Here is an 8,912-nt window from a genome sequence, read left to right as displayed (position 1 = left end):
GTTTAATGAATATAACCTATTGTTAAATTATTTACTTTGGTGTAAATACACAAACATCAGTGATTGATTCAATTACAATATTCAGTCTCAAGGGGTTAAGAATTAGTTCCAATTAATTTTTTCATATTCTTTAGTTTAATACAAATTTCTTGTGATAATGCATAATTACCTCCTAAACTATGACCGAAATTGCAACGACACACTTTAACTTAAGTAAGATTATATTACCCCCTAAACTATTTTAAAATGGAATAAATACACCCTAAATGTTGACGTGGCATAAAGAACGAGCACACTCTCTTAAAGGAAAGTGATGAGCCAAAAAATTGGACACATGCCCTTTTTTAATTACTTGGCGCCCAGCTAGGCTAGGTTTTCTTATCTGAGTAGCTTAAATCTTGTACCCATTTCTTAGTATAAGGAAAATTAATGGGAGGTTTCGTGCTTAGCCCCTCGAGCACAGAGTTTGGGCAGAAAAATGAGTATCCTTAGCGGTTAGACTTGATGTGACCTGGGTAAGAAAGAACTGTCTGATGAATTAGGGGTGGGTAGTGGTTAGTCTTTCCGTCTATGGCATTTATGCTTGTTATCTGCTCAAATTGTATGTATATGTGTATGTATAGAGATGGGAAAGGATGAAATAAACCAAGCTAAATAACTAAACGTGTGAATTGGCATACACCAAACCTGTTCTTGGAAATTATAATTGTTGTGGCTACTCATTGTAATTGTGATTGTGATTTGGTTGTGTTTGTTGGGATCGAATGTCACATTTTGATATATTACTGAATCGGGTGTCACGTTTCGATATATTTACTAGATCGAATGTCATATTCCAGCACGCTAGTAGTCTTAATATGAATTTCATGAAAGGACCAATTATGTGTTGATAGTCTTGTGAGAGGACCAGTTGGTTTCTGTCATTTTGTGAATTAGTGTGATGCAGGTATAGAGACTGAAGGGTTGACATTACTGTGAATGATTTCACCAATTTTGTAATTGATTCGAGTTGAGGACTGCGAGTAAGTATAGTACTGTTAGAATATATGATAATATATTCTGATTTTGTATAGTTGTTATATTTGTTAGGTGTATATTTTGAGATATAATTAGCCCTTAATTATAGCTAATCAGTTTGGATCCTTAGCCTAACTTTACGCTTGTAATCTTGTATATAAGCTAATTATGCTTAAGGAATGAGAGGGGAGAATACTTCTTTCAAGTACTATCTGGGGGTACGATTGTGTAACATTGTGTGGTCGTATTGTAGTTGTCTGTGGTATTCTATGAAATCAGGCATAAGAGTAGAGGTCGGGTTGTAAGTTGGGAATCAGATACTTAGAGTTTGACCAAGTGATAGATGTTGTTGTGATTAATGGTGGGGGTCAAAACCACTTAAAGGTGTGATTATGGGGTGACTGGGTTCTGTATGATGAAAATTTATCGGGCTAAGATGGTTGGTAAAGCCTTGCTAACTAGCGGAAAACAGGTTAAGGACAGTGTTATTGGCATATGGGCTTGTAGGTGCGTACGGTAGCATAGTAGACTAGTGGTAGCTTGTGTTCTCAGAATTCCCTTATGTATTAGAAAGGCTAGGCTTGGATTCATATTTAGAGTCAGCAGAAGACCAATGTGATTGGGCCAGTGTTAGGCTACAAGATCTTGGGGAGGTTATTGGGAGAGGTAAGAGTTGTGCTTATATAGTCATTGTATTTTTCCCTGTTGAGCATGTTTCCTCCTTGTTGATTCCTATATATTATGTGGTGGGTATCGGGTTGATCAATGATGCCTACCAATATGTGTTATTTGTATTGATACTACTTTGCAGGGTCAGTTATGTTTTATAGGTGAAAAAGAAGACGGTCTCCAATAGCTTCTATTCTTCCTTCCTTGTGGTGGAAGCTGTGTCATACTTATTTTGTACATGTTTTATGTCAGTAGTGCTTGTACCTTTTTAGACTAGATCCCTGAGATTAAGTTATTTATTAAATTTATATCGCAATGTTGTTTAACTCAACATTTCATAATTCATTGGTTTCCACTTAAAAATTCAGGCATTTCTTAAGTTTTTTTTCACTTTTGATTGATTGGGTATTGAGGGTTCTCCTACTTAGGTGTTAAAATAGGTACCTGCATGGTCTGATGGGTTGGATCATGACAAATTGACATTAGAGCCCAAGAAAATGGTCTCTAGTACAAGAGTAAGTGTGGAATAAACTCCTGCGGATTGGTGTGTTGACACCCACATCTAATCTTTAGGAAGCTATGAAGCATTCTAGGAAGTTGTTCAATTTCTTCTCTCCTTTCGTATGGTTTGTCGTTTGTGGTATGGGTTGAGTCTAATTGGTATATCTGGATTTCAAGGGTATAAGTGAGCCAAAAAGGTTGGTGGACGAGTATATTTAGCAAAATAGGTGGATGCAGAACATTTTTAGACCTTTTCCAATAATTCAGGGATATTTTTAAGTCTGTCAATAGTTTGAGGACGAAACTAATAACTCTCGCCAAGTTTAGTGGTTTTTTCAATACTTCTCTCAACTTTTTATTAAGAGTCTCATGCTCGTACAAGAATTTGGGACCACTTGTTATGCCATGTGGCAGATCATGGGTATATTTAAGTTCAGTTAGTCAAAAAGAAGGGTGTTTTTACGGCAGTCAATAGTTCGGGGATGAAGCTAATAATTCACACCAAGTTCATGTGGGTTTTAAATGTGTGAATGAGAAATGAATGGTTGTGACATTTATGACAGGTTGCGCCTTTTTTAAAAGCTTGTGCCTTTTCAAAAGGATTGTGACCTTTCTGAAAGGTTATCCCTTTTCAAAGAGTTATAACCTTCCTGAAAGGTTGTCCCTTTTCCAAAGGGTTGTGACGTCTTCGATAATGCAAAATTAGCACTTTTTCATACTATCCTTTGTTGACTATAAATAGAATGGTTTTCTACCTCAATTTTTTCCACTGAATTTCTCCATTTCCTGTATATATTTTCTTACAAACAAAATTAAGTCTTTGTATGATTTCTTTGTTGACTTTTGTTTTTGCTGAAATTATTAAAGTTTGAGGTACTACTACTTCTTTAATAATTTGTCCATTTTATCTTGTGAGGAAATAATTAATAACCTCAAGTATAGTGAGTGGATTAAATTTTTTAAGTTCATGCAGTGAATTCTGTTGACTCAAATATACTTTTTTTTATTTTCATCTTAAAAGTATTTTTGTTTTACTAGAAAATTTAATTTATTATTTTCTGTGTTCATCTATTTTCTACTCCGGTTTAATATTCGTTTCGAAGAGTATAAAAACTTTATCAAATAGTAAATCTGTTTTAGAAAAAAATAAGCAGAAAAAGTTTAATATTTGATTAGAAGAATATAAAAACTTCATCGAATAGTAATTCGTTTTGATTAAAATGTTTTAATTTTCTACTCCGTCTGAATTTGATATTGATTTGAAGTCATAAAAACTTCATGAGGATTCAAAGTTTATTCGGTTGACGATTTGAAAAACATAAAAACTTCATCGTTAATTAGAAACAGTTATATAAAGATTTAGTCGTTATTGTTAATATTCAAAATACTAAATTATCTGTCTATTTGTGATAGAAAAATGACTACTCTAAATGAAGTCAATGCTGAAACGCTGAATGTTGTAGTAAAATCTATTGCTCGTTTAAATCGTTAAGTGTTGCCCCTATTATTACACTAGCTGGAAAATTCGAAAAGTTTTTCGGTTTTCATTTCAAGAGATGGAAGAAAAAGATATTGTTCTACTTGACTACTTTAAGTCTGCAGAATTTCATCAATGACAACATTTCTGTCTTGTCGGAACAAACTCCGGACGATGAACGCTTCTTAGTGACAGAAAATTGGAAGAACTCAATTTTTTGTGTAAAAATTCCATTTTGAGCTGCCTACAAAATTATACGTACCATGTGTACAGTAACATGAAGATCTCAAAAGAACTCTGGAAAGCCTTGGAAAAAAAATACAAAACAAAATATGCTAGAATGAAGAAATTCATTGTGGCAAAATTCTTGGAGTACAAAATGATAGACAGTAAAGTTGTTATTACCCAAGTTCAAGAGTTGCAAGTCATAATCCATGATCTCCTTGCTGAAGATATGATTTTATATAATATCAGTACTAAACCCCTACGATAGACTCTTACTGGCTGAATTTAAATGTACGGAATGAGAACGAACTCAGTCTAACACTATGATTAACCTTAAATACTTGGAAGAATAATATTCTTTAAAGAAACTTGAAGAACTCGATGAATGCTCTTGAAACCCTACCTTTTTTTCCTCTTAAAATCTTGCTCTAAGTCTTGGAAGTGATTATGAGAGTATTAGGGTCGAATAACACTGATAAGGGGCTTAATTGTATCCCAAAATTTCAAAATTTAGACTTTGAAAGGGTGGAAAAAGACTTACATAATCCTCATTAAAAACTGCTTGGAGCCGTCTACGGGCACCTTTCACGGACCGCACACCTTTTCAAGCCCATGAATGTGTCCTTGAAAGGAAAAGAAATCTGATTCCCGAGGGTCGTCTTTTACAGAAGCTTTTACGAATCGTATACCCATCCACGGGTTGTACAAGAGCCCATGAAAAACAAGGTTTTTGAGTTCAGGAAAGACTGGTTCACGGGTCATTCCACAACTCATAAGAGCTTCCACGGACCGTGGAACGATCCATGAATCCTCTCTTAGAAATTTCCCAACCTGATCTCAGGTTCACAGATCCTTTCATGGCCCGTTGTTCCTTTCACGGTTCGTGAAAGAGTCTGTAAAAACCCTTTTTTCTGCAACTTCAGTTTTTGTGATTTTTTCCAAGATCTGATCTTGGTTTAAGAACTTTGGGGCTGTTACACTTTATAACTTCTTGCTAACTCTTTGGCAATTTCTTGATGTTTTCATGAAAATTGTTATGTCATGCATTCTAAAACTATGAGTTATAAAGCTTCCCAAATGTGAGACATTATGATGCTATATTATGATTCTCTAACTTCAATATTATAATATGATATATGTCTTTTATGAATGCAAAGCTATGATACATGAACTGTAACCTCATGACGTAATGATATGAATGAAGTTAATAAACTATGGTCCTTGAATGTTAAGAATATGAGTCTTTGGGCTAACCCATGATCATATGAGCATAAATGAGCTGAATAGTTAACCAAAAAGGCAAAAGTCTAAATGGTGAATGCCTGAAACTACGTTTGCTGATGTAGGTTAAGAATCACATCGTTAGTTCAGACGACTCCTTCTTTATGTCCATGGTAAGGGCTAGTTATGCATGCATATCATATGTACACGTATGCCTCATACCCAATAAGGTATGTGATGTTTTAGCTGATCGGACCAAGATTAGACTTCATGCGCTCATACAGTAGTTTATGTCGATTACTGCCACGTTCCAAGCCTAGGGCCTAGACGTGACATGGGATCAGGATTACTAGGATTCCAAGCAAGCCATATTAGCATAACATACATAAGGTAAATAAATATAATTAAAAAAAGCGGAAATGACAACTCAAAGGTGCAAGTCTAAGGGATGGAGCACTCAATCAATGTCCAAACGGACTACATCAAGATATCGTCTAAACTTGCCTCTATTTTAGACTTTTATGGGGGCTTAAGACAAGCTCCTAACTCACCCGAATCATAAGAAGAAAGTCAATGTAAAAATATGAAAAGAAAGTCATGTCCTCGATGATATGAGGACTCACTAATTCTTTGATAACTAAAGCAACGCTGGCCACGAATAGGATGGTCGACGTCCGCCCCTCTATTATGAAATAATGTAGGCAAAAATATGTTAGTACATAGAAGGTACTAAGTATGTGAGATATGCATGAACAAGTAAAGGAACGTGAATAATATGACATAAGATGCATGACCAACATAATGAATATGAATAAGGCTTAAAGCATTTGAAAACATATGAAAAACTTATGGTCAATGCATCATAAAAACTTCATAGTAAATCTCATATCCTTACATTCAACTTGTGTGGGATAAGACCTTTAACCAACATCTTAAGACCATGTGAGATATAACATGGAATTCGATGTAACTCACATATCGAAAAGAGAGAGACTACTTTGCCAAGGTAGACTCCATGAGAAAACTTTAACTTGGTGAGCTATATGTGGATCCACTAGATAGGCCATAAAACCAACCTACATAGGCAACATAGTTTAGGATTTTAGGTTGCTACTAGGATTCCTTTGGGTAACTAACTACGTTATCGGACTGAACCCCACCTATAAGTCCTCTTGGTGCTTAGCCAATATCTCAATGGAATTCATTAAAATATGATCATAAACAATATAGGGAAAGATAGTAATTACCTGTCAAACCATCTTTAATAAAATATATTAAAAGTAGCTCATTAATTTTAATGATTCATAGAAATTCATAATTTTGGTGAGAATTGTCCTTATCACCATCTTAAATATGATTGTGTGAGAATTTTACTTATCACACCATAATAACTATCTTGGATCATAATTGATCATCATCATAACTTTCATATTTAAATCATAATCTCAACTTCATTCATGAAAACTTTCTTTAAACATCATTGAACTTCATAATCAATTCATGAAAATTATCTTTAACTTCATAATCATAATTGGAAATAGATTTATTTATGGGCATTTAAAATTCAACTTGAAATTATACAATTTATGTAGAAACATGCTTAGAATAATCATTGATAATAATTCAAAATGAAATTGAAATAGCCTAATGCAATTCATCAAAACTAGGGTTCATAAACCATTGAAAATTGAGGAAAACTTGGTGAAAACTTTGGAAATCCATGGGTGAAAGGAACCCATAGATCGATCCCCACATACCTTGGTGAAATATATTCAAAATTCATAAAGAACCTCAGTGGAATTGAAACCCTAGCATGAAACTTAAAGGAGAGCTTGAGAGAATTTTGCCTTAGGAGAAGTTTAGATGAATGATTTAGAATGAGGGAAATTTCAAAGGATTGGGTAGATATAGGCTTGAACTTAGCCATAATTATGTCTAAATACATTAAGCCAAACCTTGGGAAAAGATACAATTACCCTTCATTAAAACTCAAATTTGAACCTACGAACCCACGTCTATGACTCGTCCTCAAGTCTACTACTCGTAGACTTGAGTCGTCGTGCATGTATTGAAATTCTTGATTTTTGAAAGCCTCTGAAATTTTCTTAAGAGTCAATTTTATGACACGTTGTCATGTTCACGTATTGTCAAACTGACTCATCCTTCAGGTCCTGATTTTGAGATTTGGAAGCTTCTGAAGGGCACCTACAAGTTATCATTACGACTCATCTTTGTGCCTACAAGTTGTCATCTAGACTCATTTTGCAGGCCTGAAAACCTGCAAGTTTGTAAGTCTTTGAAGTTTGGCTACGAGTCATCCTTATGACTCATCACTAGGACAACGATTGGTCATCCTGTTGAGTCGTAGGACTCCTCCTGAGCTTGTTCCTGGACATGCCTTTGGGATTCACTCTACGAATCATCCCTATGAGTCATAGAAGGGACTACGAGTCATAGAGTGACTCGTCAACTTGAGAATAGGCGAAATTTTGAGGGATTGTCTTTGGTTCCAACTCTCCGACTTCTAGGGTCTTACAATATCTCCCCCTTGGGAATATTCATCTTCGAATGAAGTTCAACTAGCATAGAAAAGACATGGAAAGAGGACTAGCAACCCAACATGAACATGATGACAACTTAAAATGCATAGAATATGAAAATTTTCAAACTTAACACACATCATGGCTTAAAATCAACTTTCATGAACATGCATGCATATGAATGACATAGGAGGGACTGAATGCGTAAGAGTTCAATTTGACTTGAATAAGAACGACATACTACATTAGGCTTGAGTGGAGGAAAAGAGTACGAGTATCATTTCATCATATCTATCTCGGCTTCCCAAGTAGCACTTTCTACTTGTTGATTCCTCTACAACACTTTGACGGACACAACCTCTTTGTTCCTTAGCTTCTTCACTTGCAGATCTAAAATTTCCACTAGAACTTCTTCATAGGTCAAGTTCTCTTCAACATTCATATCTTCCAATGGTATAATGGAATTTGGAGCACCCACAAACTTCCTCAACATAGGTACATGAAACACCGGGTGAAACATAGCCAAGTCAAATGGCAAATCTAATTCATAAGCCACCTTGCCAATACGTCTCAATATCTTATAAGGTCCAACATACCTAGGGCACAATTTCCCTTTCTTATCACAACTCATTACACCCTTCATGGGTGAAACCTTCAAATAGACCAAATCATCTACCTCAAATTTAAGCTCTCTTTTCCTAACATCCGAATAAGAATTTTGACGACTTTGAGACATCTTCAACCTCTCCCTTATGAGTCTCACCTTTTACATTGCATCTATTACCAAATATGGACCAATTAAGGCCATCTCACCTACTTCAAACTATCCTACTGGGACCTACATCTTCTCCCATATAATGCTTCAAAAGGAGCCATTAGGATGTTAGAGTGATAACTATTATTATTGGATAACTCAATAAATGGTAGATGCTCATCCCAACTCCCTTTAAAATTAATCACACACGCCCTTAGCATATCCTCTAAAGTTTGAATCGTTCTTTCGGCTTGAACATCAGTTTGAAGGTGAAGGACGGTACTTAACTTAACCTTTGTACCAAGACCCTTTTGAAATGACTTCCAAAAGGGTGAAGTGAATTGAGTACCTCAATCCGATATAATGGATAAGAAAACACCATGAAGCCTTACCAATTCACAAACATATAATTAGCATAATCTTTGGCACCATAAGAAGTCTTAACTAGTAAAAAATAAGCGAACTTAGTCATTCGATCCACAACAACCCAAATGGAATCTTATTGTTT

This window comes from Solanum dulcamara, chromosome 2, assembly GCF_947179165.1.
Source record: "Solanum dulcamara chromosome 2, daSolDulc1.2, whole genome shotgun sequence".
NCBI lineage: Eukaryota > Viridiplantae > Streptophyta > Magnoliopsida > Solanales > Solanaceae > Solanum > Solanum dulcamara.
This window is presented reverse-complemented; position numbering follows the sequence as displayed.